Raw genomic sequence first — 26512 nt, forward strand, 5'->3', positions numbered from 1 at the left:
ACACAGAACAGTAAGAAAAGAAAATTTGTCCGACACTAACCTACGTGATGCAGCTCTTTAATGTTCAAAACGTTTGTTGTTTTTATTTAAAAAAATTGCTTTCTGTTGTTTTTCTTTTGACATTAGTATAATTATAACAATATTTTTTACTTTTACATGGTATAAAACAAAGTTGCAGTCTCTGTCTGATCGCTTATATCGTTTAAATTGCGCAACGAATTTTAATGCAGTTTTCATCAATAGATAATGATTCTAGAGGAAGGTTTATATGTATGATACATACATATTATACTTAGTATAGAACAAGCCGAGAAGTTTAAATATTTGTACTGCTGTCATGCGAAGCCGGTACGGTTTGTATAAAATAAATAGATACTAAATATATACAGTCCACCAAGAGCGCTCTGCTTAAAAAGCCTATTTACAAAATCATAGGAATTTAACACAATACAAGACTAATATTGTTAGCTAAGAAAATAGAACAAAATACTATTTAGTTAGAGACGTTTCTAATAAAATAAAATATCTATTCTAAGATAATCTATACACTTCAGTAGTTATTGAAATATTATAATAATCGATTTCGACATGCCAATTATATCCATATCTACTCTGGAATTTATCCATACAAGCATCCGGGCAATGCAGCCGACGCTCCGCTGCTCCGATGCTGCGGAAATATCCAATTTTCTAAATATTTCCCACGGAATTTGTGATTTATATACCTATAATCAGAGCATATTTTCCAACAATTTTCACTTGATTGACAAATTATGCTGAATATTTATTTCTGTGGACAAATAATCACTTTGCTGGCCGTAACGTTTTATAAACTAGGTAATACTCGACTTTATCTGCGTAGAATTAGTATATTTTTTTAATAATGAGTTTAGTTTTATATGTCTTATTGAGAAATCATAAACCCTTCATACAAACATACACATGAACTTTCATTATATTCGTTTTCGTTCCTTATATTTCAAACTTTTACAGTTTTGGTTCAGCTACAAATAGTAGCCTTATATACCTATAATGTATATTATATGCTTCGCTGAATTTCTCTTAGCCTTATATGCATATATCATTCGCTGAAATCCATCTACTTCTACACCAAATGAATGAATGAAAAATTAATTGTTTAGGCGTAAAAATGTGATAGACAGATATTTATTTTCGTAATCATAACACTGGTATCTCTCTGATTTCAAATGCAAAGTTATTATTAGTATATTTTCCTGTATTTTGCTATCGCTGCATGGTAAGCACTAAGCAGGAAATCTGATAATGGTATTGGAATCCGACAAAGTGATGCAATCGACATTCTTACCTCATTACTAAGAACTATAACTTCTTAAATTATATATAAAACTATTATATATACTAACTATACATTCTTAAATTATTTAATTTTAATGCTTTTAAGTCTTAAGTAGAACCTTATTAATTATACCTTAACAGCTTTATTCGCATAAATTATTGTATTTATGTATCTATAAATAACTGTAAAGCATATTCTATTTCTATTTACAATCTTAATTATAATTTTAGGTATTAAACTGCTCTGCCTCTACTTTTATTTACATTAGAAATGTGACAAAATTCTGATATAATTTTAATTCTTATAAAGTATCCGTACTAGCCATAGTACGGATTTGACAGTTTGGAATAGGGTGTGATGACAGGATCGGTGGTGAGAGTAAACACACAGTAGGGTTGGAACTTGTATATTTGATTGGTATATTTTGAATACTCTAACATAAGTCTAGTTATTAGGACTATATAAACTAAACGCTACGTGAACTGCGTGACGTTAGATAAAGTGACTTATCTAAAGTACATTGGTACAATCTATTATCCTACGTGCTGAAATGCAATTACTATATTACAAAGGAATAACATTCTGGCTATAGAGCTATGGAATATACTTGAAATGTCAAAGTTCACCCATCTAAAGAGGCTGTATTTCACGTCGACATCCTGAAGGGTCCCCAATTTGACTAAACGACACGGCAATTAAGATGCCCGACCCGGTTGTCTCATAAGGATTGCAGAATTTACACGAGTATTTTTAGGCTGAAATAGACGTCGTCTAGGAGATATTGATGATTACGGAGTAGTTTCCTGCGACATTGCCTGCGAACAGCTTGTGTTAATCGGTGATAATGTACTTATCTGAAATTCATATATGAGATGTTTTAAATTAGTCTAGTATTTTTTTGGGGCTGTTTCAAGTACAAAGAAAAATGATAAACATAAAATCTTGTCTCGATATTGTGTGCCAAAAATTCAAATCCTGATTAATACTACAAATACGAAAGTAAGTTTGCCTTAATCAATGAAAATTTGTCATATATTAGCACTAGCTATCACTCTCGACTTTATCTGCTTTTCTAGAGATACAATTGAGCATGTCCGCCCTTGTGATATAAAGATAATTAGAACGCAGGGCATCCACACAGCGCGGTCTAGTCCCAAGCTAAGCAGAACTTGTGTTATGGGTACTAAACAACTGATAGAAACAAATAAATACATGCGTAATACACATAAAAATCAACCAGACCAATACAAACAATTATACTGATGACTACATATGTTTGTACAGTGCGATGAATCAAAACCGCGACAATTGGAAGTAACGCGGTGTGCTAATCGCTAGACCATCCAGTTTAATAAAACGATTGTGAGGATGCTACACCATACTAGCAATTAACACTTAGAATGTCTACAGGAATTATAATTTTATCACAACAAGATCAAAATGTAAGGAGCAAAATGTACGTAAATAAATTGCGAATATGTTACATTCCTATAGAAAATTGCATTCCATTTTACAAAGTTATACGCTAAATTAACCGTACCATAAATTGGCTTCCGTCTTATCCCCGATCAAGGATGTTTGAAGGCTCCAGCAATCAATACGTATACATATCAGATCTTCCACCGCGGATAAATTTTATACCTGTTAGCAGATATGGTCTATGATTGCAAACCAGCCCGCAACAATTTTCCATAGTAATTTGAACTTTTTGCCTATACCAACAGATTACGTTTCCGGTTGCTTAGGGCCAGTGTACGTGGGCTTAAGGTATTTTAATGGGCCCCAAGTCCGGTCTCCCGCAAACATGTTATTTAGTTCTTACGTACAGTCGGTGCTCTGTGACACGCACGCTGCTCGTTGGTACATTGCTATGCACAATTTATTGAGTGAATACAAGTATTATCTTTTCGTATTCGAGACGTCTTCCTAGTCATTTGCTTACTAACAGCTATGATGTTCTTAACGTTTATTGCCCCGGTGGTACGAAGTTTATTACGTTTACTGAATGTTTATAAAGGTTTTAATGATTGCAAGAAACTTACGGTAAATGCAGTCCATACTAATATTTTTTCGTAGTCTCATTAGTGCCCCGAAGATGTGAAGGTGAGGATTTACCCCAGCGGTGGATTATTAAATAATTAAAAATTCGTCGCGTAGTTTTAAAGATTTAAGCATATATAGGGAAGGACAGACAGCGACAGCGACTTTATTTTATACTATGTAGTGACATACATGCTCATAGACCTGTTGTCTAATCTGTTATTTATAAAGGATTATAGAATAAGATTACAACTGAAATATTAAAGCAACTACTGCTTTTAATTTTCACGTTTTTTGACTTGAAACGTGAGAATTGTTATCATTACTTATCATATAATTGTACGGTTTGTAGTAAATAATTATCTTAGATATCACTAAATATGTATGTGATATCTTATGTCAATTTTAGTATATATCTATAATGTTACATACTTAGGCACTAAGTGTTATTTGGCGTAATCACATACTATGTGATTACTAAATCATTTACACATCTTTTCATAATATAAATCAAAATCGCCGCCGTTGTCTGTTCGCTTAGAACTTAAAACCACGCAACGGAATTTAGATGTTTACAGCAATAGATATAGTGATTCAAGAGGAAGGTTTTTATGGATGGTAATGGAATGGTGCACCCGCTTGCGCTAACGGTTTACGCTGGCGGGACATCAGTGGAGGATAATAAGATGAGCATAAGGTCAGGTCAGTTAGCCCATCGTGATAAATTCAGCAAGAATTTACCACGATGGTTTCCAAGGGGAACCGCGTGGAGGTCAACCTGACGGTATTGCTAGCAATAAGATCATCAGTCCACATTACTTACAATCCCCTTTCTCCACAAGAGGAATGTTTATATGTATAATACATGCGTGTTATAGATATAGGACAAGCCGAGAAATTAAAAAAATTGTAATGCATCCGTGTGAAGTCGGGACGGGTCGCTAGAATATCAAGATATACCTACTTTTTTGGGGAGGACGAGGAGCTGGTTATGTCAGTTAGCCAGTTGTGGCAAATTCACCAGTAATAGCAGCAGCGACTTTAGTTTTCATATTTGGTTTCCATGAGGGACTGTATGGAAGTCGATTTGTCTGTCAGCTACGCGCGTTTCATCCCTAGACTGTCAGGCATTGACTACGCTATTTATCGTCATATGAACTTTATGCTTCTTTGGTCATAATTGTGATGTAAGTAAATAAAAATATATCATACGCAGAACCGTTTTCATCAGTCACACAATTCACTCATTCCAAGAATTCAAAGTTCATTATTAACTACGAACGTTAAGAGCATTTGTGAAACACGAAAAAGCATTTTCACGTACCCAATATTTGTGATATTCATATAATGTTTGACATTCGTACCTGACAAATTGAATATGCGCGTAATTTACGTGATTTATTTGGTGTAGCTTATATTTTTTTATGTAATAGGGCCAAACGAGCATGCGGCATACCTAACGGTGTTTACTAATATACTTCTCTAATCACTATGACTGATTTAATGGTATTCTTATTGTGTATTTAATATTTTGGCCTTAATAATTTAATGTTAGTTGGTATTCACTTTCGACCTAAAAAATTAAAGTTACAACGATAAACAATACAAGAACATTACACAAATTTCTCGCTCGTTCTTTTTGTGATGAGACATCTTTTAGTACGAGCGGTAGATTTAAAAAACTAAATTAAAGTGTTTAAATTAACTTTATTTCAGGATTTTCTATTCTATTCTAAAATACCAGAAGGATTACAGGTGCATTGTCAGGATTATTTGAATGAAAATGTTCTTCCTGAAGATTTTATGATCGTATCACTTCAGTTGTTATTATTATATAATCGTATATACATACATAATAAGAAAATAAATTTATATGAATTTAAAGTTTAACAAAATCTTCTAAGTTGTTTATTCACATATTTATATATCTTTACTGATTTGTGAGATAAAAGGTATGACCTCCTCATGATGCAAACTATATTCACGTCAAACATTAAACATTAAGATCCGTTAGGAACCGTTTAGTCGTGAAAAGATACTAGACTGACTAACTATAATATTAGTATGAACTATGGTGAACCATGGCTTGCTATATTTTTATATATTTTGCTTATTGTCTTTGTTATATAAGATTAGACTTAAGATTTGTTCCTAGATGTATTAGCTAATATGTTAGTTTATTCCTAAGTAATAGTTTAATTATTACACTATCAAATATCGTCGATAAAATAGGATAATAACATTTTTCAAAATTAGAAGCTAGAATTGTCTCCTTTTATATAATTCAATTTAATTAACCACGCCGTCTTAATCATTATGTACATTTTGAGTACTGTCATATTTCTATTTAACCGACGATATATTCACTTGTGACACGGTCTGTATTTAATATTTTGAATTTAGTATAGAAACTTGTACCCTATTATGTGTATACTGTCTACTCGTTATCTTGCATCAACCTAGAGTAAAGATCAATAACAACATTTATTTGTTCAATTTAACTCTTCTTGATTTTGAACAACTAATAGTCTATAAATAAACAATGAGAAATGTATTCCAAACCTCTAATTGGTATCCAGTATCTACATTCTGATCTCAAGTTATATTAAAACATTTCATTCATAATAAAATATTGTTTTACTTCTCTAATTGGTCCTATTGAGATGTCAAGTTTAAAATTTTAATTGATCTGACGGCCGTTGTGTTTGCGGTTTAGCATACTACCTTACATCGATGCTCACAGGTTCGATTCCTCGCATGGATACATGCATTATATATACTTATCAATATGATTTTTGTATTGATATGGGCATTTTCTATTTCTTATGGATGATAATGGAATGGTGCACCCGCCTGCACTAACGGTATAAGCTGACTGGGAATAAGATGAGAATGAGGTCAGGTCAGTTACCCCATAGTGGTAAATTCACCAGGAATTTGTCACGATGGTTTCCAGGGCGAACCAAGTGGAGGCCAACCTGACATGGTATATTGCTAGCATTGGGGTTATTAGTCCACATTACTAACAATCCTCTTCTCTCTTATGTATGAATATTATCTAAGTATTTACAAAAAAATTCATTTATACTTTCTATGAGTTGTTTAGTACTCATAATAAGAGCTCTGCTTAGTTTGGAACTAGATGGCACTGTGTGAATTATCCGGGGTTTTACTATTTAAATATTTTGGTTAAACTCATACATACAGGTCAATTTCTCGATAGTCTTGTAACAGGTGGACGGTTTAAGCCCACAGGCAAAGTTTAACTGTTCGACGAAAACTTAACTGTTATTATGATGTGAAATGATTGTGGTTCAGTTGAATCGGTTGGCGTATGCTCACAGCCGCTGTCAGCTCCAATGATACGAGGGTCATGTCATAAAAATGTATATATTTTGAACTTGACCTTTATTTAATTATTACCGAACTTTCATTTCAATCCAACGTTATTTTTTTTTGTGTAATTACTGTTTTTTTGGTACATCACGATTCGAAATTTATTTTTGTGTTGTACTGGTATTTTGTTAATACAAGCTGTTTTATTAAGATGTTAGCAATCCATACTTATTTATTACCAGCTGTGCCCGTAGTTTCACCCGCATCAAATTTATAGCCTATATGATATTCTAATGTATAAGCTATGCTACTGTAAAGTTTCATCAAAATCCGTTCAGTAGCTTTTGCGTGAAAGAGTAACTAACATCCATTTAACCACGCCTATTCACATATTTTCGCTTTTATAATATTAATGCGATATTGTCCGTTTGTTATATTTTCACAATACATTCGGCTATTATATTTTCGTCATCTGCTTCTTCTTTATCCCAATAAATTGGTATCGGCGTAATGTTTTTCTCTTCCATTCATCACTGTTTGCAATCATCATCCTATTCACTCCCTTTCTTGCCTTATCATCCATCTCTGTTCATCTCAGTCCATCCATCTCTTTTTCGGTCTTCCGCTGCACTTATAATCATCCAAATTCATATGTAATACTTTCTTTAAAATATTCTCCTCATTTCTACTTCATTATCTTCCTGTATATTTTGTCTCAAAAAATCATTTAAATGAATAAGACAGACTGAAAGAAAATCATAGACACAAGGATACATATTCGCATTTATAACATTAATATTTGTGTCGTTCTTTATGAATAAAGGTCTTTATATATTATAAAATAAATAAGAAAAGTAGTATTGTCTGTCCATTGTCGAAGCCGGATTTTTTAACCGTTTGCACTGTAAGAGTGTTTGTCGCGAACAGTTATTGTGGACTTTAGTTTAGTGTGCGCAAACAACGCGCCCTTCACTAGCATTCCTAAGATCAGGGATGTCAACCGTATGAAGGTGTTTGTGCAAATTTGAGATTCTTAGCTTACCGTACGCGGGGAATTTATTTTTTATTTTATAGGAATAGTAAACAAGTTTACGACTTACCTCATGGTAACCGTCGCTTATTTAGCACAAACAAATGCACTTTTCCATCATCAGCCATTGTAAGAAGGTGCTTGTGCATATTCGAGCCATTCGATTCCGGAATTTTTTTTTATTCACTGGTATGGGTCAATGGATAGTATCCGTAGCCTATTCAGAATAACCGGGTGCACTATCCATTATCAGCCATAAAAACCACAGTCTATTGGAAGGAAGTAAGTTATGTCGAGTAATGATCCCATTACTAGCAATATGTGTCAGTCAGGTTGACCTCCACGCGGTTACCCTTAGAAACCATATCGTTTTCAACAATTGTTCTCAGTCCTACCTATTATTGACTGGTAGAAAATACCGTATGGTGTTAAATCCGCCAACTGTTTTTGTACTGCATTAAAATTATATAAATGAATAAATTCCTGGTGAATTTGCCACGATGAGCTAACTGACCTGATCTCGTTTTCATCATATCCATAGTATCCTTATTATATCCTATGATCCTCCACTATCTTGTAAGTGTTTTAAGGTTGGCAACCCTGCCTAAGATTGTGATACGCATCAGTGCCGGACCGTGAATGCCCTCGGTAAGGTCGGCCGAACCCCCGTGGTTTCGTCAGCGCTATCTCTAGATAGGGTACGTTGTTAATCTCACTGCTGATCGGTAACTTGTATTAATAATACTTATTTATTATTACACTGCCAGCTGCGTTGTAAATTATTTCACACTTGAATGAGTGGCCTTGGTGGCGTAGCGGTTAAATGTTGTCTTATTTTTTTTGAACGCGGATTCGATCCCAGGACTATGCAAATTGTAATCATAAGGATTACAATTTGCACTGTCCTGTGAAAGTTTGTATTAGTATGTGCATGTATTTAAAAAAAAGTATAAATATTTGTGGTTATGTATGTACTTATAGTATAAGTACTTTTGAGACTAAATAGCGTTTTTAATATATCCAGGATTATTTATATTCCTATTAGTTCTTAGTAGTTATACGTCAGTTAATAGAAACTGCTCCATTTGTATTTTTTTTTAAATTTAAATTGATGGGTATATATTGGTGAGTATATATAAAACATTGAATAAAGTAGAGATCATAAAATCATTTTTATATAGCTTATTTTTAATTATTAGCTTTAATTTTAATCGATTAGCTGACTCCGTAAATTTACTTGCGTCAAATTTTACCGGTTTTGGCAATATTTTTCATTGCAATTGAACTCCTGATGTAGCGTGATGTTATTTCGATAAATGAGCTACCCAATTTAAAAATCATTTATGAATTACAAATCGGTACAGTAGTGCCAGGGTTTACCCCGAACATTTACAATACAACTCTATATGATTTTTAAACTCACACTGTTTGTTGTTTGTTTTTTAATAATAATATTTTTTTATTCAAATTAAATTAATAGTATACTATTAATTATATATTAATTTAATTTGAATAAAATAAAATATGAATCATATTAAATAACAACTTTCCTTAAACTACGTATAGGTACTATATAAATAGTATGTATGAATCATGTTTACGTATAATATGTATATAATAATAATAATCTCAGTACAATTCACACAGCGTCATCAGTTAAGCTAGCTAAACCATGTGTTATGGGTACGGATACCAACAATCCTACTCAAGAATGTAAACGTTTGTGCCGTGCGAGGAATTGAATCTGCGACCATCGAAAGTAAGGCACTGCCTTACTTTCCATTTGCTAAACCACTAGTAGGTAAGTAGGTATAGAACATATTATGTAAGTTTAATATAAGGTCAAAAATAAGAAATTGCCTGCGTTGCCAAATGTTCACGCACGTCGTCCCTGGAACTTTGTCCGCGTGACTGGAACTTATCGATTGACCGGGATAAAAAGTAGACAAGACGTGCCTCTCCATTCCCAAATACTAATACTTTATGACGTTGAGTAGCTGTATCTACAACACAAGCATACAATATACCTAATATTAGTAAGGACATGTTAGGACACAGACAGACGCAAAACAAATGTATTCTGAACTCTAAAGTCTATTATTTGTTACAAGATTATTAAAAGAATAACAGTAACAATAGCCAGTTCACAATAGGTGTAATAAATTAATTGAAAGATCATGGTTAGGACATTTTAAGACATGCATATGAAATGTAGGATCGATTCTAATTATTGATTACCAAATTATTTTTATAATATTAAAGTCAGTCCAAATTTGTTGTAGATAGATGTAATAAGTTTAAGCAAAGTTTAGTAGCTTTTTTTTCGGACTACTCTAATGCTGTTGGCAGCAGCTGGCCTTTACAGCTTCACCGGACGATAGGGGGCGAGTGCAGATGGCACTCCAAACCCGGAAGGACTTATGAAGCGGCTGAAGGCCAACTTCCGCCTGACGGATACGACTTTAGTCTGAGGGCACCATTAGGAGTTTGAACCTCGGCTCAGGCCGTCGTAACATCGATCCCCGTTGAATTGGACGGGGGATCGATCAGAGGGGACTTTAGTAGCATTAATCAATAAGTGTATGGATACCGTAAGCCTGAAACTTTCGTTGGAGAATCTAATGACGGTAGTTGAAAAAGTTCTGGCACCTATCGACATATACATCGGTGTATTTCAGTCAGCTCGTGACCACGGCTAGTGCAACCTATTAATGCTAATGCAACATGGATAGAGGTAAATATCTATATTTGCCATAAAATGATTCGTGTTAAGACCCGAGTAACTATATTAATAAGATGATGATAAGAATAGTTTAAAAGTTATCAGAGAACATGAAAATACGTACATATGAGTTAACACCATAACCTTTCTTTTTATTCAGCTATACTTGGTCAGTGAAAATAAGGCATATATCGCTGGAATATTCCTATTATTTCTATCCCTCGTAGATTCAATTACCAACACGATTGTCTATTTCGACCAGATACTCGGATGACTAGCGGCTACAAAAACAAATTTGACATTGCAAATGTTTAAACTCGTTGCTAGTTACAAATAGGAGTAAGCCCTTCTCACATTAGGCGACTGCCAAAAATAATATCTCAATTTTTTTACAGTAAACTTATACGTGTTAAGTCTTGATTAACTGTGTTACGTCGTGCCCAGAGACAATCCACTGCTCTATTTAAATTGTACAACAATCTACTATGAATAATTTATGAAGAAACTCAATTGTTATCCGGTTTGTTAAATAATTTACGATATTGTTCCATCTATTACAATTGTGACGTCATTAACGCAATAATTATTTTTTTTATTTGGGTATAATAAAATCATTAGCAAGTAATTAAAAATATAAGAGTTCTAGAAATAGAACCTTAAACAATTTTTGTTATTTGTTTTACGTGTGTTAGTTTCTGTTGGCGCTATACTTATAACACTTGTGTATATCAATATATGATGTATCAGTATATCGTAAGAGGTAGACAGTACAAATTGGTCTACGAGGGTACTAGTCTCATCAGAATGGAAACGCATGTACGACGGACGTAACATTACGGCACGGTGTCTGTGATGCTATCCATGTAACATAGATGACGTTTACTTACCAGGTGAGACTAGCGTCGTTGGAATTTCAGTGACATGAAAAAAAAACATAAAAAATGAGCAGAATAAACAGAATAAACAAGAGAATTTAGAAAAAGCGCTGTATTCTATCCTACTGATAAGGAGATGGCTAGAAGCTCTTATGAAGCAATAGGTGCGATAATGGCTTAGCGTGTTGATTATTAAAGTGGCTCAACGTGCGAAGTGGCCTATTGCTCAGCACCGGATGATGAATGACGGGTCTTCGGCTAGTGGCCGCAGTTTTTTGGACATAATAGCCACGACCCACCTCCGTGGTCAATGCTCCTAGACACGCGATGGATTTTACAACCGCTTCTATTAATTATAACTGCCTCGCCTTTAAAAACCATTTGTTAATGATAATGACTTTCTAATTTCTTCTAAGTGAAGAGACAAAGTCAAAAATAAACATATTCAAAGTAGGTTTGCAGCACGTGAATTGCAAATGCCGGGCAAATAGTTTTAAAACCGCTAATATTTGGGTCTAATATACTTTATTTCGGACACCCTTAAAATATCTATGCAATAAAAGGGTAATATGAGTGAGATCTATATAAAATATTTATTTGTTTTTAGTTATGTAGGGATTCTTTTGCATATAAAAATGTATACTTGGCGGACTTAATGCCTGATGGCATTCTCTACCAGTCAACCGTCGCGTTGATCAGAGATAGTAAGGCAGGGCAATTTCATATATTTATAAATTTAATTAAAAAATTAAATGACTATATAAATTTAATTTTTCATAGCTAAACATCGATTAAAAATGTTATAAAATCTTTTGTAAACTCCAGCAATACTGGATGTGAATGTATAATTAGCTTTATTATATTTGTAAACTTCTAATTAATATTTGTTTTTATTTGAAAGTTGAGACTATATATAATAATCAATTTTTTTACTTAACAATTTAATCGCATTTTGAACGTTAGAACTAGGCTAGTTAACCTGTGTTACTATGTAAGATAACTTGATACGGAGTGTAAGTATTGATGTCTGTATTTATTAATATTATATAATATACAATTTATTGTACCAGATACGTAAAAGTATTAAAATACACTACAACAAAAGTCTTATCGCTAAGCAATCTTTTGCAGACAACTTTTGTATTGTAGGTAAATATATGAGGGAAATGATAATTGCAAATAACCAGTCCAAGTGTTACTATTAAATTGTGTAATATTGTCAAATACCTGAATCTGAACAATGAATTAAACATTTTAATTAACATAATTACCCAACGGCGCAGTTGTGTTAAATTCGCATTACGTCGAACGACCACAAACTTGCTCCCTTAAAAAGCAAGGAACCAGATCAAGTTTGTTAAATGACCGTTTGTGGTTGCAAACAAGTTGTGTAACATATAATAGTTATTACTCGGTAATTTGTGTGCTTTTTTTTTCGGATAAAACATAATCTTTTAGCATCAGATGGGCCACCAACATCTTTTAGATAAAAGATAATTGGTGGTATACAAACATACGGTCCATCTGATAGTAAATGGTTACCGTAGCCTATGGACTCCTGAGACATGGGTGTCTAGTCTTAAGGAGCCTTACTACCATTTTTAAAAAAGCCCATGCTGTTGCCATTTTTAAAAAAGCCCATGCTGCCCATTGTTTCGTGAGAAAACCTCGCCAGGTGGTTCAATCCACAATCTAAGTATACGCGAGAGGAAGCTCCTCTGAAATCTCACTGTCTGAGACCACAAGCTTTAATTAATAAATACATAATTATAATAGAAATGAGACTGATTTCTGTATGTACACGAAACATTTTACATATGATAAAAATCGCTGGCTGTATATGAAATACAACATTAATAATAACCCTGGACAATTTACACAGCAGTGCAGGACCGATTGTCGTGGAGATTTTTGGGGTAGACCTTTGTTCAGCAGTCCGAGCTGAAATGATGATGATTCACACAGCTTCATCATAGGAGACTTTTATTCAATACACACATAATATACATAGTAAACATTCAGGGTACAAACAATGTCAATTATTTTATTATTAATCACATTCCTTATGATAACTTGAACATCTATACTTAATATAAACATTCAAATGCAACTCAAGTATATTGTTTAATAAATAAATAAATCATACATATGCATTATGCATACAAACGTTTACATCATGCGAGGAATCGACTCGCGACCATCGGAAGAAAAGCAGTGTGCCAAAAGCGCTAGACCACTAAGGCCGTTAACAGAGATATAAATGCGGATGACTTTCTACAGCCTCCCTCTACTCTATCTCACTACTAGGTCGCCGACGTATCTCTGTAACAAGTAACCTATGATTATGTATGGCCAATGTAACAATTATGTAATGAACCTTTGACCTATCGCAAACAAGCCGAGTAGGTACTTCAAATGTCGTTCAGGTACATAGCAACCGCTGTCACATACTGTATTATAGTATTATGGTCTGGTAATACAATTATCGGATTGCGGTCACTCGTCAAGTCTAAGCCTGCCATTGTTAAGATTTTTTCTATTTATTTATGTTTACAGATAGTGGTCCGTGTCGTTAATTTCTTCTGTTCAGTATTAATTTAATAACATTTTTATAAACCTTTTATGGTATTGCGCACTATATAAATTACAATTAAAATCAAATAGAACCTTAATAATAGACAGAATATTTATTACTAAAATAATAATAAACTCAAAATCAAATTACTGTCAAAATGTGAATAAACTTAACAATAAACAAAATTTGTCTAGATGATTATTCAAACAGAATCTTTTGTAAAGTTTTGTAAAGTGCAAATTTGATTTTTTTTTTTATTGAATAGAAACTGTAATGTATTTTAAAATTTGTATGGAAGACTGTATGTGAATTTGATCAAATTGGGTTAGTTCTAGTATAATTGTGAAATTCAAAAGAATGTCCTTGCCGGTGAAATATCAGTTACTTTTTTTTTGCATAAAACTAGCATGCAGGAATACAGTACCTAATAAAAAGAATCATCATCATAAATCAAAGTAGCACTACAGAAAGTAGTCCATTTAATTGCATCATCAATGCCTGGCCATACCTTTCAACTATGCCGGGCCAGTCATCGTAAAACAAATACATTTTAGTACCATCACGCCATTGTTCTCGACTCTCCATTTTGCAACGTTAGTGGAGCTTCTATTAGGTTATTGCCAATTTTTCACAGAGGCTTCCCGTTAGCCTTTGTAGGCGCACTACAGAATGACCTTAATATTTCATGATTAAAGGCCTGAGCAGACTAGAAAAATGGTCAGTGTATTTGCTCCCTTAAAATACGGCAAACGAATTGCATGTTACAACGAAATAAAAAGAAAGAAAGAAAGAAATAGTTCTTACCATATATAATAAAATACAATTTTGTCAGGCTTGACATAAAATTATCAATTATTTTTGTTTATATTAAAATGACAGACAAATATACCGCACCATAATATCACCAGGAATTTGTTAAGGAAGGAAGTTCTGGTTGATTCCTGGAATGATTAAATAAAGCACGCTGATATTATAAGTTTTACAGTTAGTATAGACAAATTCACAAAACTTGCTTGAGTTTTGTAATGATTTAATGACACAAGGGAAGCATTTGAATATATCTCGTTCGAAATTGAATTTCATTCTGCAGTCTTAAAGTTGAAATTTGAATACAGTGCTGTAAAGGGGGACTGTATGAATGGTCGACGCGAGGGCTAGCCAAGGACACGTATTATGCAGATCCGGCGATGCTGGGATGGACTGGGTGTATAGAAATTGAATCTTAAGGTTCACTGATTTGAATTGATGATATCTCTTCATATATAATCATAGATTTTAAGTAATTACGATATTTCTCATTCCATTTTCAAATTATTGATAACCTCAGTGATCTAGTGGTTTAATACACCGTCTTACTTGTATGGACGCGGGTTCTCGCACGGTATAAACATTTATAACCATGAGTATGATTGCTTGTATTGGACGGGGTGTTTTCTATGTTTTTTATATATGAACTAGCACTCACGGCCACGCGTGTGGCTAAGATTCTTGAATAAAATAATATTGCGACTATATATAGAGATATAAGCTATCCTAACTCTCAAGTTAGATGAAATTGCACACAATATGTAAATCAAATTTGCAATCGGTTCAGTAGGTTAGAAGCCCATCGTAGACCAACAACGTGACACGTAATTTTTATATATAAAAATTTAAATAATTCTTATCAATATTTTGTACCGCTATAGATATAGAATATGCATTACGTTAATATAAACCAATCTAATAATTAAATCTCTTTTGTTCGCAGGATTGGTGTCTTAGTAAAGGCACATCGATGAGATCTCACTAGGTCTCGGACGAGCGTCGCCACGCTGCTTGGATTACTTACTTGTAAGTAAAATTTATTTGTTTATAATTATTATATATATAAAGTTAAAAATGTTAAATACTCTGCAAATAAAAATGAATGAATAAATTACAGCTAAGAACCGTCGCAGCTTTCAACCAATATAACCGCATCAAAATCGGTCCATTTGTTAGAGAGCTACGATGCTACAAATAAACACAGATATGCACACTTCTAACTCCCCTCTTTGCGTCGAGTTTCAAAAGTGTGCACTAACTGAGGTAGACGACTCAAGCAGACGACACTTTAAAAAATGTACCTACCTCGTAAAAATCATTTTAAAAATATGTTGTATCTTTATATCTCATAGTATAAAATATGTAGCTGTCGATGTCTGTTCGTTTTATCTTCTAAATTACGGAACTAATTTTAATGCAGTTTTCAGAAATAGATGTTATTCAAGAGGAAAGTTTATGTGTATAATACATGCGTGTTATAGTGTAGATAGAATAGCTGAGAAATTAAAAGATTTGTAATGCATTGCATCCGTACGATGCCCGGGCAGATCGCTGGTAATGTGTAATAATATATACAGTGCTTGCCATGTTTCATAAATACTATGATATTGGTATGTGTTTACATATTTATTGCGTTGTGTAAAAGTCACCTTGTATGCTAGTCATTAGGCAAACATTTACAAATATTATAATAGTAAAATACATTGTACTTCAATGTTATTCACAATGAAATTCATCTGTGTTATCTATAACATTTGTTTTTGAGGGCAATTAATATTTAATTATTGTTATAAATTGATTGTTTATTTATTCACGTCCTCTACATTTGTATTTTTCCAACTTTTCCTATGTAGGTTTATGTATAACTGGCTACACGGCCCGGCTTCGCACGGATGCACATGTATTATATATATAAACCACTCTATCTATTTAAAAAAAACCACTTCAAAATCCGTTGCCGTAGTTTTAAAGATTTGCGCCAGCGGTTTACGCTGGCTGGCTACCAGTGGAAGATGATAAGATGACGTGACAGCAATCGTGACCAGGAATTTATTCTTCCTAGTTTCCAAGGTGTATCATCTACTATTTCACGTCTAAAATTATTAGCACCTTCAGGCAGACAGATTGATTATTAAAACGTATAAAAAGGACGGGACAAATTGAAAAAACTTTTTCGTCGGTTTAAAACCAAGAACCAGGATATATCATCTCACATGACTCTATTCTAAGGAAATGGCAAACGGCTGGACAAAGCGTGAATCCCCCAATCATCCAATAAAAGGTCGTTGCACTGTATTTGCAGTATTATCAATTTAGGCTCGGTCGCAATGTCGCCGGTCGCGGATTGTCAAGCGCATTGTTATGTGGTAGGTATACCTACGGCGCCTGCGCACGGTGATTCATTGCCACCAGTAGCTAGATTGTCTATGGAGAGTAAATATATGATAGCCGCTTATGAACGTCAAATTTCTTATTTATAATTTTGATCCCTACCAATCGTTCCCTACCAGTTTATCCAGTTCAGTATACAGATACAATTGAGAAGAACTGGCAAGAAACGTAATTGAATTTCTTTATTTTTGAAAGCCAGTTTATTTATATAGGTGTCTATGTCTAACATTAAATGAAAATCCCGTGCATTAACAACTATTGTCATGCACGCTCGTCGTTTAAGTAATCGTTTAGTGAGTAATAGGCTTTGCTCAGTAAATATGATTTAACAGATGTTTTGAATTTATTTATGGGTAATTCATACATCCAGTATTATCATTTGTTATCTTATTGTAAATTTTTATAATGACAAACTTGCTGTTGACAAACAAAGTCTCGTTTAGAAAAAGTCAATGGGTCTTTTATGGGAATGGGTATATAAATACATAAAAGTAAAAAAAGTCTAATGGGTTGACTTTTTCTAAACGAGACTTTGGAACAGCAAGTTTGTCTTTAAATCTACTTAGTATTAATATTATTCACATAACCTTATATTCCCTTGTATTTATTGATGATGCAGTGACCATCAGACAACTTGACATGAGTACCCAGCACAAGACGCGGCAGACTCCGTCTCACAAGGATATCTGTTGTTAATATTTAATAAACGCCGCAATAATACCCCAGCCGCTCAGGACAGACCGTACTGGCGAGGATTTAACAGACGGGCGGACCCAAATAAATGGGACTAAGACCAGGCAAAAGCTAATGCCCGCATCTTCTTCGATGATAACCACTTAGTAATATGGCATGAGAAATGATCGATTCCTCATACATATTTTATCCCCTGTATTCATTCCGACCGTCATGACGACCTCGGTGGTCTAGCGGTCTAGGACACCGCTTTACGACCGATGGTCGCGGGTTCGATTCCTCGCACGGCACAAACATTTGTATTCATGAGTATAATTGTTTGTATCTGTCTGGGTGTTTTCTATGTATAATATGTATGTATTTACAAAAAAAAACTATGTATATGTATCAGTTGTCTAGTACCCATAACACAAGCTTTAGCTAACTTAACTTGGGTCTAGATAGCGCTGTGTGAATTATTATTATTCATGGTATATTTTCGAGGCATACGTTAAAAGATGACAAATGGACAAGAGTTTTTGTGATGTCCCTGATTTTATTCATGTATATTGACGACGGTTATCATTTTTACCAGTTAATTCATCATTTTTTTAACACGCCAATTCATCATTGCTTTTATTTATCCGATTATTTAGAGACGGCGCAGTGTGTCATCTTCAACTGGTCGCTATCGACCGTCATATCTGAGTTTACTCTTGTTTTTATGCATATCATATTTCACACAGTCATTCCAATTTTTTTAGGTCGTATTCTCCACTTAATTCTTCTCCTCGTTCATATTATTCTTTTTCTATTTTTACCAGTAACTTTACATGCTTTAATGGTTCTGTAAGACGTGTCAATGCTTTGTAGAGAAAAATAATGTTGTAATAATAATAATTATTCTTGCAGTTAGATAAAAATGTACTAATTAAGGTACATATAATCTCACGCTTTATATCATTAGTATTGTATGCTTCATATCGTTTAGCATACATAAATGGTGACTCGAGTTATGTATGTGCGTCACACACACTGCGAATTAATATGCACCCAGTCATTGGGTAGCTCACGATGAAGTCGTGAGCTTCCTACGTGATGATGATTCCATTTACCCCACATACCATCACTATATCTGCATGATATAATGAGTTTATTATCCATTGGTTGAAATGTAAACATATACAACCGTAAAGGGGGGGGGATTGTTAGTAATGTGGACTAATAGTTATAATAATAATTGCTAGCAATGTACCTTGGCAGATTAACATCCACGTAAACCACCTTTGGAATTTATTATAATAAGTCCCTGGTAAATTTATCATGAGGGGCTAACTGACCTGACCTCATGCCGATCGTTAGCGCAGACGGGTGCACCATTCCATTATCATCCAGTTAAAATAAAAACCGTCACATACAGGGGCTGGACTGGCAGGGGACATCAGTCCACATTACTATTGATCTCCTGTGCACCCAGCCGTGTATTTATTATGCATAATTAAAAAAAATATAGTGTTCTGCACTCTCTCTATATAAACTATAACTGCGCGAAATTTCACGCTCCTACATTCGCGCAAATTTCGTAAAAGCGGGGGTAGGTAGGTACAAAGTTTTTGCATCACGTAATAATATATATTTTAATATAATAATAAACATGTTGCGTAAATTGTTACCACGAAAATTTCACCTTGACAGACATTTAAATTATTATAAACAACGAAATATGTTTAAAACGGAAACCAACTAGTAAACATTATTTAATATTATTTTATAACAATGTTTTAATAACGGATTCTGTAGCCTTTATAATTATAATGGGCATATTATATGCAGCCTTGGTGATTTTATCGCGGCCAAGCGGTTGCGAAACTGATAAAGTGCAAGTTCGAATTCGTTACAAACTGTTGGGTACACGACAGTCTAATTATAAATGCGTCTGCACAAACATAACTATCTTTTCATTTCTATTGTGTGCCTCGGTGGTTTAGCGGTTTCACACGCCGCCTTTTGATGGTCTCGAGTTCGATTCCTCACAATGTCTCATGCGTTGCCTTAATTAAAGTGTTATTTCTTCGTATCGTATGATTTCACTGTCATATTATGAAAATAAAAAGTCTTATGTATGTGGCGCAATGTAGTCGCTTATGACGGGTGCTACTTGAAGTGGCTGGTCTGCACTGATACGTGTAACTGATGTATTTTCTTACTTAAGTAACTATTATATTTATTTAGTTTTATTAATCTTACTATTTGGCAGTTTTTATTCACACAATCATAAATATGTAATGTTGAACAACATTTATTTAAAAGAGCAACATGCAAGTTAAGATTCGTTCTCGTTCTTCTTGGGATGTGTTTGCTTTCCTAATGAGCGGTAGAATCAAAAGAATATTATAAGACGAATATAATAATAATATAAGAATATTTATTTGAATAAAGTTTATTTATATTCTATTTTATAAACGTCAACATTTTTATTTTTTTGTCCCTACCGAGACTTATATATATTTATTTTTAAAACCAGTTTGTTAAGATTGTTACTTAGTTAGCTGTCTATGACTAACATTAAATGAAAATCCCGTCTCTATTTCATAGTCATGCATTGTCATTCGTGTCGACTCTCATGCTTCTTCGGACCGAGATGTTGCTTACAAAGTCAGTTGTTTGGAGACTGAAATAGTTGATATTATAGTAAGAGGTCGGTGTGATCAAAATAATATATTCGGCATTACAGCATTCACTAACAAGCTTATGATTACCATCCTGTTATATTTTGTTATTGCCAAGTATTTGTTAAGTTACAATACCTATACTTATGTCTGGGAGTACTTATATTTTATTATCCGCATTTTTCAGTGTCTCTGTCAATAATTAAACAATCTTAAAAGCCAATATATGAGTCACGTATTAATACAAAAGCATGTTCGTACCAAGGATGAAATGAATTTCAACTCAGACACGTGTATATACAATACTTACATAAAAATACCTTGTGTATATCGATTGTTCATCTATCAGGTGGTATTTAATGATAACATATATAGTATTGGATAATACTTCATCTCCACCTGCATTAATCGTAATTGTTGTATTGTACACGTTGATATATGAGATTTGTTACATAATGTATAACAGAATTGACGGAATCTCTAGAAACGTTTATTTATGTTTGTTTGTAAAAGTAAAACACATACTATACACAATCGATTTAAAAAATCTAATAAAAAATATAATTGAAATAGAACACGTTGCACCGTGCCGTCTACGATTGAAATGAATTCCGATCGATCGAAATTGAAATGTACAGTTTTGTACATTTTCTCCTTAAATCACGCATTGAGAACATATTAATGTCATACTTCGTGATCAAACAATGAACTAACTGATATTGTGTTCAATTTGTTTGGTTTATTGTACAATAGTTATAAAAGAAAGTTACAAAATTAGGTTGGATTCAAATTGATATTGAAATTGGACTTACAAGACATACTGCTGTCGAAAATGAGTGGTGACACATCATAATTCCACTGTTACCACACGAATTATATTACAGTTAATATACAGTAAATCTCAGCGATAAAGAAGATCAAACGCCTACCTTGCCGGCACGTCTTTGCTTTCACTACCAAATATATAAAAATGTACCGTCAAAATACCAATTTTAGCAAGACAAGCTTAAAAACAACGGTAGTGTAGTGTGGTTATTAATATTAATACATAAATTCTAAAATAACTATGACAGCCTCGATGATCTAGCGGTTTAGCATACCACCTTACTTCCGATATTAGCTGGTACGATTCCTCGCACGATGCAAATATTTGTATTCGTGAGTATAATTGTATTGGTCTGGGTGTTTCACCCAGACCAATACAATTCTTTTAATGGATGATTATGGAATGGTGCACCCGCCTGCCCTAACGGTCTACGCTGGCCGGGCACCAGTGGAGGCTAATAAAATGAACATGACATCAGGGATGGTTTCCAAAGGATTCGCGTAGATGTCAACCTGACTTGGTACATTGCTAGCGATGGAGTTATTAGTTCATCTTACTAACAATCCTTTTCCCCCTGATCTGGGTATTTTTATTAAGTATATTCCTCCTGCTGTCCTCCTGCTCCTCCTCCAACTCCTGCGAAATGGCTTGAACGATTTTTATGAAATTTATATGCATATTCAGCAGGTGTGGGAAAAATAAATGTTAGGGATGGAATAGTACCCTTATCACTTACCTTACCTACTTTTTATTTTTAAGTGGTTGTGAGAATCGGCTACTATCTATTTTTCATACGCCTACGTGATAAGGGTACTATTTCATCCCTAACATTTATTTTTTAGACAAATTTTATTTTTTTTATAATGTGGGATTAAAAAATACTTACAACCGTAATTTTTTACCCTTCTAGCGTCAACCTCTATTTTTATTAGCAATTTTAATTTATATGGCAAAACAACATTTGCGGGATCAGCTAGTTATGTGTTAATTTAGAAATAAAACGTATCAATTGTCCAGTACTCATAACACAAGCTCTCTATAGCTCGGGACTAGATATCGCTATGAGAATGGTCTAGGCTTATTGTTATTTAATGTGTAGGATTGGAACTGCGGACCGGTATAAGCGGATACTACGCAAACGCCTCATCGATCCTAAATCGGGATTGCGCGCGCGCACCGTAGGTTCAACGTTTACCGTTAGTATTGAATGCCGTTCTCGAGATGATGTTATGTACTTACGTTTATTATCCTTTCCTGTGTCTTTAGAAGAAAATATACAGTAACAGCAAAATATATAGGATTTTTAAATGTTTGTAATAAAGTAATGATTAGTTTAGGTTGTCAGCCACGTTGAATGAAGTACATGTATATATGTACATATAATCAGGTAGGTAATCACCGGAATCACTCTATTTTATATTCTACAAAATGTCACAGATATTACAGGCCTTTTGTGCAGATGTTTTAGGTAGCTAGAGCTATATAGCTGATTTTATGTATACATACACAAATTAGCACTCTTTATAGTGTGCATAAGTGGTAAGTGCAATTCTTTAGAAGTTTTTAAGTAGTTACCATTCTTTATAACATTACAATATGACATTTCTTTTTGAAAAGTAATTGGAATAGTAATGAGATTATAAACTGAATCACAACTACCTAGAAATATTTTAATCTTTGAATTTTTTTGTAATGAAATTAAGTATAAAATGTAGCCATTTTTTAAAATGTTGTAAAAATATTTATAGATATGAGGAGAAAAAACTAATCTACGTCCTTCTACATTTCGAATACTATCTATATGTCAAATTTTATAATAATTTATTGAGAAATGAACACGTAAAACGCAATAAACAGACTCACTTTCACATTTATATTAGTTAGGATAATTCAGATTTATTCATTAATCTTACGAAAATGTATGCTGCATTGAAGGGAAAGTCATAGGGCCGAATTCCGATTCGAACCGATTAGCATTTTTATTAAAAGTACACAACAGGTTCACTGTGCCATTAAAGTCACTTTCGTAGCGCCCACGCGTGGCCCACTTATGCAGCTGTTTTAAAATAAATAATCTGGAGAACTCACACAATGCCATACGGTCTGAAACTAAGCACAGTATATACCTACTATGAATTCTAGAAACGTTATATATATATATATCTTCTTTATATAGAAAAATTACTTGTCACGTTGTTTGTCCGCGATGGACTCCTAAACTACTGAACCGATGGCAAATGTGATTTGCACATTGTGTGCAATATGATCCAACTTGAAGGATAGGATATACTACGGGTCAATTTATAGTCGTAATATTATTTTGTTTAAGAACCTTAGCCACAGCAATCTGCTAGTATATATTAAAGGGTATTAAATGTATTTATTACCTTTTTGGAACTGTTGTATATATACAGCCTTTACAGTTTTTGGGATGAAAGAGCGACGAATGCCGAAGGCTCTCCAATCCTGCTATATTACTTACGAAGCAGGAGATCAACGTCTATTTGACTGATACTATTTTAGTGTGAAAGCTAAGGATTCAATCCTCTGCTTAGACTGTCATGAGATAGGGAATTTCTGCTAGAAAGAAACAGGGTATTGGTCGGAATGGAGATCTTTTATAAATAAAGACAAAATGTAATACGAAAACACCCAGTCCATTACAAATATGTATAGTCATATTAGTCATTAATACAAATATTTGTATTGTGTCGAAATCGAAACCACCACCTTCGGAAAGTGAGGCAGTGTGCTAAACCGCTAGACCCCCGAGAAAGAGGTGTTACTAAAAATACAGTAATTTATTCATACTTAGTGAGTAACGTGCTCAGATTATAGTATGAGTGCTCTGGAATTTAAATCGACACGCGCAATGATAAAGCAAAAACTTGTCATTACTTCTTCGTGGAATGTTAAGTTTTACAATAATAATGGAGCTAAAATGCTATTTTACGCTCGTCATAGTCATATACCCAGCCATACATACTCTTTCTCTGTTGGATACTTTTATATTTTTCACATACCTCTAAATTATATTGTTTTTCACTACGTAAAATTCTGCTTATCTTTGAATATAGTAACCGTATCCTTCTTCTAAATGTACATATACATTTTAGCACTTAAGATCTAATAGAGGTACACTTAAGACCTGGTGACCCGTGACATAGGTTCTTCGGATACCTAGATACAGGCACCAGTTCTCCACAAATCTGTATTTACGTTGCTGTTCATGCAATTTTACATGCCCCAAAGGCTCTGCATCACTTTATATTAAGTATGTTTTGTGGAGAAAAATAAATATATTATTATTATTATTAAAGTTCGATTTTCTTTCTATAACCCTTTAGTTTAATAATCCTCTCTCGCTGAGGGCCTAACATTAACGCATGTAGTAAATCTTCACAGGTGGGTGAAGTTGCTTAATGCTATTGTAGTTCATCTAAAATAGTCTTTATGACCAATAAATTTAAATATTAATGTTCCAAAGATAAGAAAATTAATTCCATGAATTCTTCCAAATGTACATTAATAAAGAAATTTTGGTTTCAAAGTTGGCTTCGATTCTCGTGGACTATAATATATAACTTTTTCAGGTTAGTTGAAACATTTAAAACTTACTTTTAGACAAATAGTCATAGATCTCTTTGATTTTTCTTCTGTATTTACAACTTTCCATTACGTGGTTCTCGTAGTCAGTCTGACGTATGAAGTCTATAAATATATATAAATGGTTCTTACTTACAGGTGTATCATCAACTTGTACGCCATTGTTTGTTAAGAAATAACCTACATCGAAAAATATCATAATGATGACCAACAACTCATAAGAGTCATAATGAAGCAATGTGTGGAAAGTGTGTGAGTCAAACTTGTCGAATATTATACGAACGGATTGTATGTTAATTTACATGGGAGACACGGAAAACTTCTTACGAAATATCCTTACTTGATTGCTGTTATAAACTCATTGATGTCCGGCGATGTTAAGTGTATTGTACAACGATATCTGTATTCATTGACCGAGATATATCCTGAGATATATCCTAGTTCTTTCTTTCTTGGAACTTCATTCTATTAAGTTATAGTATCTGTCCATATAGTCTATTATTGACGTGGTATTTATCATTAATATAAGACTTTAATCTAGTTGTTAGCATGCTACACCATTTTGTGGTTTCATTTAATATTACTATTCTTGGGAATTACTGTATTGTCTATGTACTGTTGTTACAAAAATTTATTGTATATATTTAGTTATTAATCCTAGCGCTGTATTTGTAACTGAGACTTTTACTGTACATAATTGTAAACAAAACACATTTCTAACAAAATTTTAAATGAAAATTAATTAAGTCGAGTACTTAAAAGGGAACCAAACTATATAACAATAGTATAGATATATAATAGAATGAATTAATCGCAATAATAGTAATACTAAATTTAATATTGGTAATATTTATTTCATAACACATGGGTTTCTATTGGAATCAAATAGGTTTCACTCACTTTCATCGCCCCACTGCACTCGTTCGTACGAGGTCACTTAAGTGTAACAATTAAATCTGTAGTACCGATGTCAATCTGCTTTTTATTACGAGATCATACGCACAAAACAGTTTTTCCTTTCATTAACGTTTCATTTACAAACGCTCTGCCCTTGACCACCGATGGACCGTGAAACATTACAATACACTTTTAAAACAGCGTCCATGAATAATTTAACAAATAACTAAACTCAAATACATGTATAGTTCGCGCTGGTAGCGGAAAATCGTTTAAATAACGACAATGGCCTTTTGAAAGCGTTTACGGTTAGAGTAAAATACATTTAAATATGAATGTCCATTTGATTTGAATGTAAAATTACGTTTTCCGAGTCACCCAGCGAGCTATCAAGACTAAAGATCAGAGATTCGCTGCAAGAGCATTCTGAAGGGAAAATATTTGCAGAACTCAGCCTGGTATATGCCGAGGGATGGTCATATTAGAACAGAAAAATTTGATTCATGACACTTCATCTAGAATGAAAATGAACATCTTCAAATATGTAAATAGATTTGAATGTAACATTCTGTTGTAATCAGTTGACGACTAAAGTAATTCGAGTTTCGCTCCAAGATATAATGTGAAATAATAATAATCTTTATTTTAATGTTCACAAGAAAACATACAATATCTGTTTTATACTATAATACGCATGTATTATACATATAAAGCTTCCTCTTGAATCACTCTAGCCATTGCTACAAAA

The 26512-nt window shown here is 33.5% G+C and overlaps 1 protein-coding gene across 1 annotated transcript in view; it reads left to right on the top strand.

Moving 5' to 3' along the window:
- Window positions 1-26512, top strand: part of LOC131853935 (protein kinase C and casein kinase substrate in neurons protein 1) — a 124734-nt gene that overhangs the window by 12446 nt on the left and 85776 nt on the right. The window contains exon 2 of the mRNA XM_059205024.1: window positions 15647-15729. The gene's annotated coding sequence lies outside the window, so the exon portion shown is untranslated. The remainder of the gene's footprint in view (window positions 1-15646; window positions 15730-26512) is intronic.

This window comes from Achroia grisella, unplaced genomic scaffold (assembly GCF_030625045.1).
Source record: "Achroia grisella isolate CSIRO2021 unplaced genomic scaffold, CSIRO_AGI_Agris_v1 utg918, whole genome shotgun sequence".
In the NCBI taxonomy this organism is placed as follows: Eukaryota; Metazoa; Arthropoda; class Insecta; order Lepidoptera; family Pyralidae; genus Achroia; species Achroia grisella.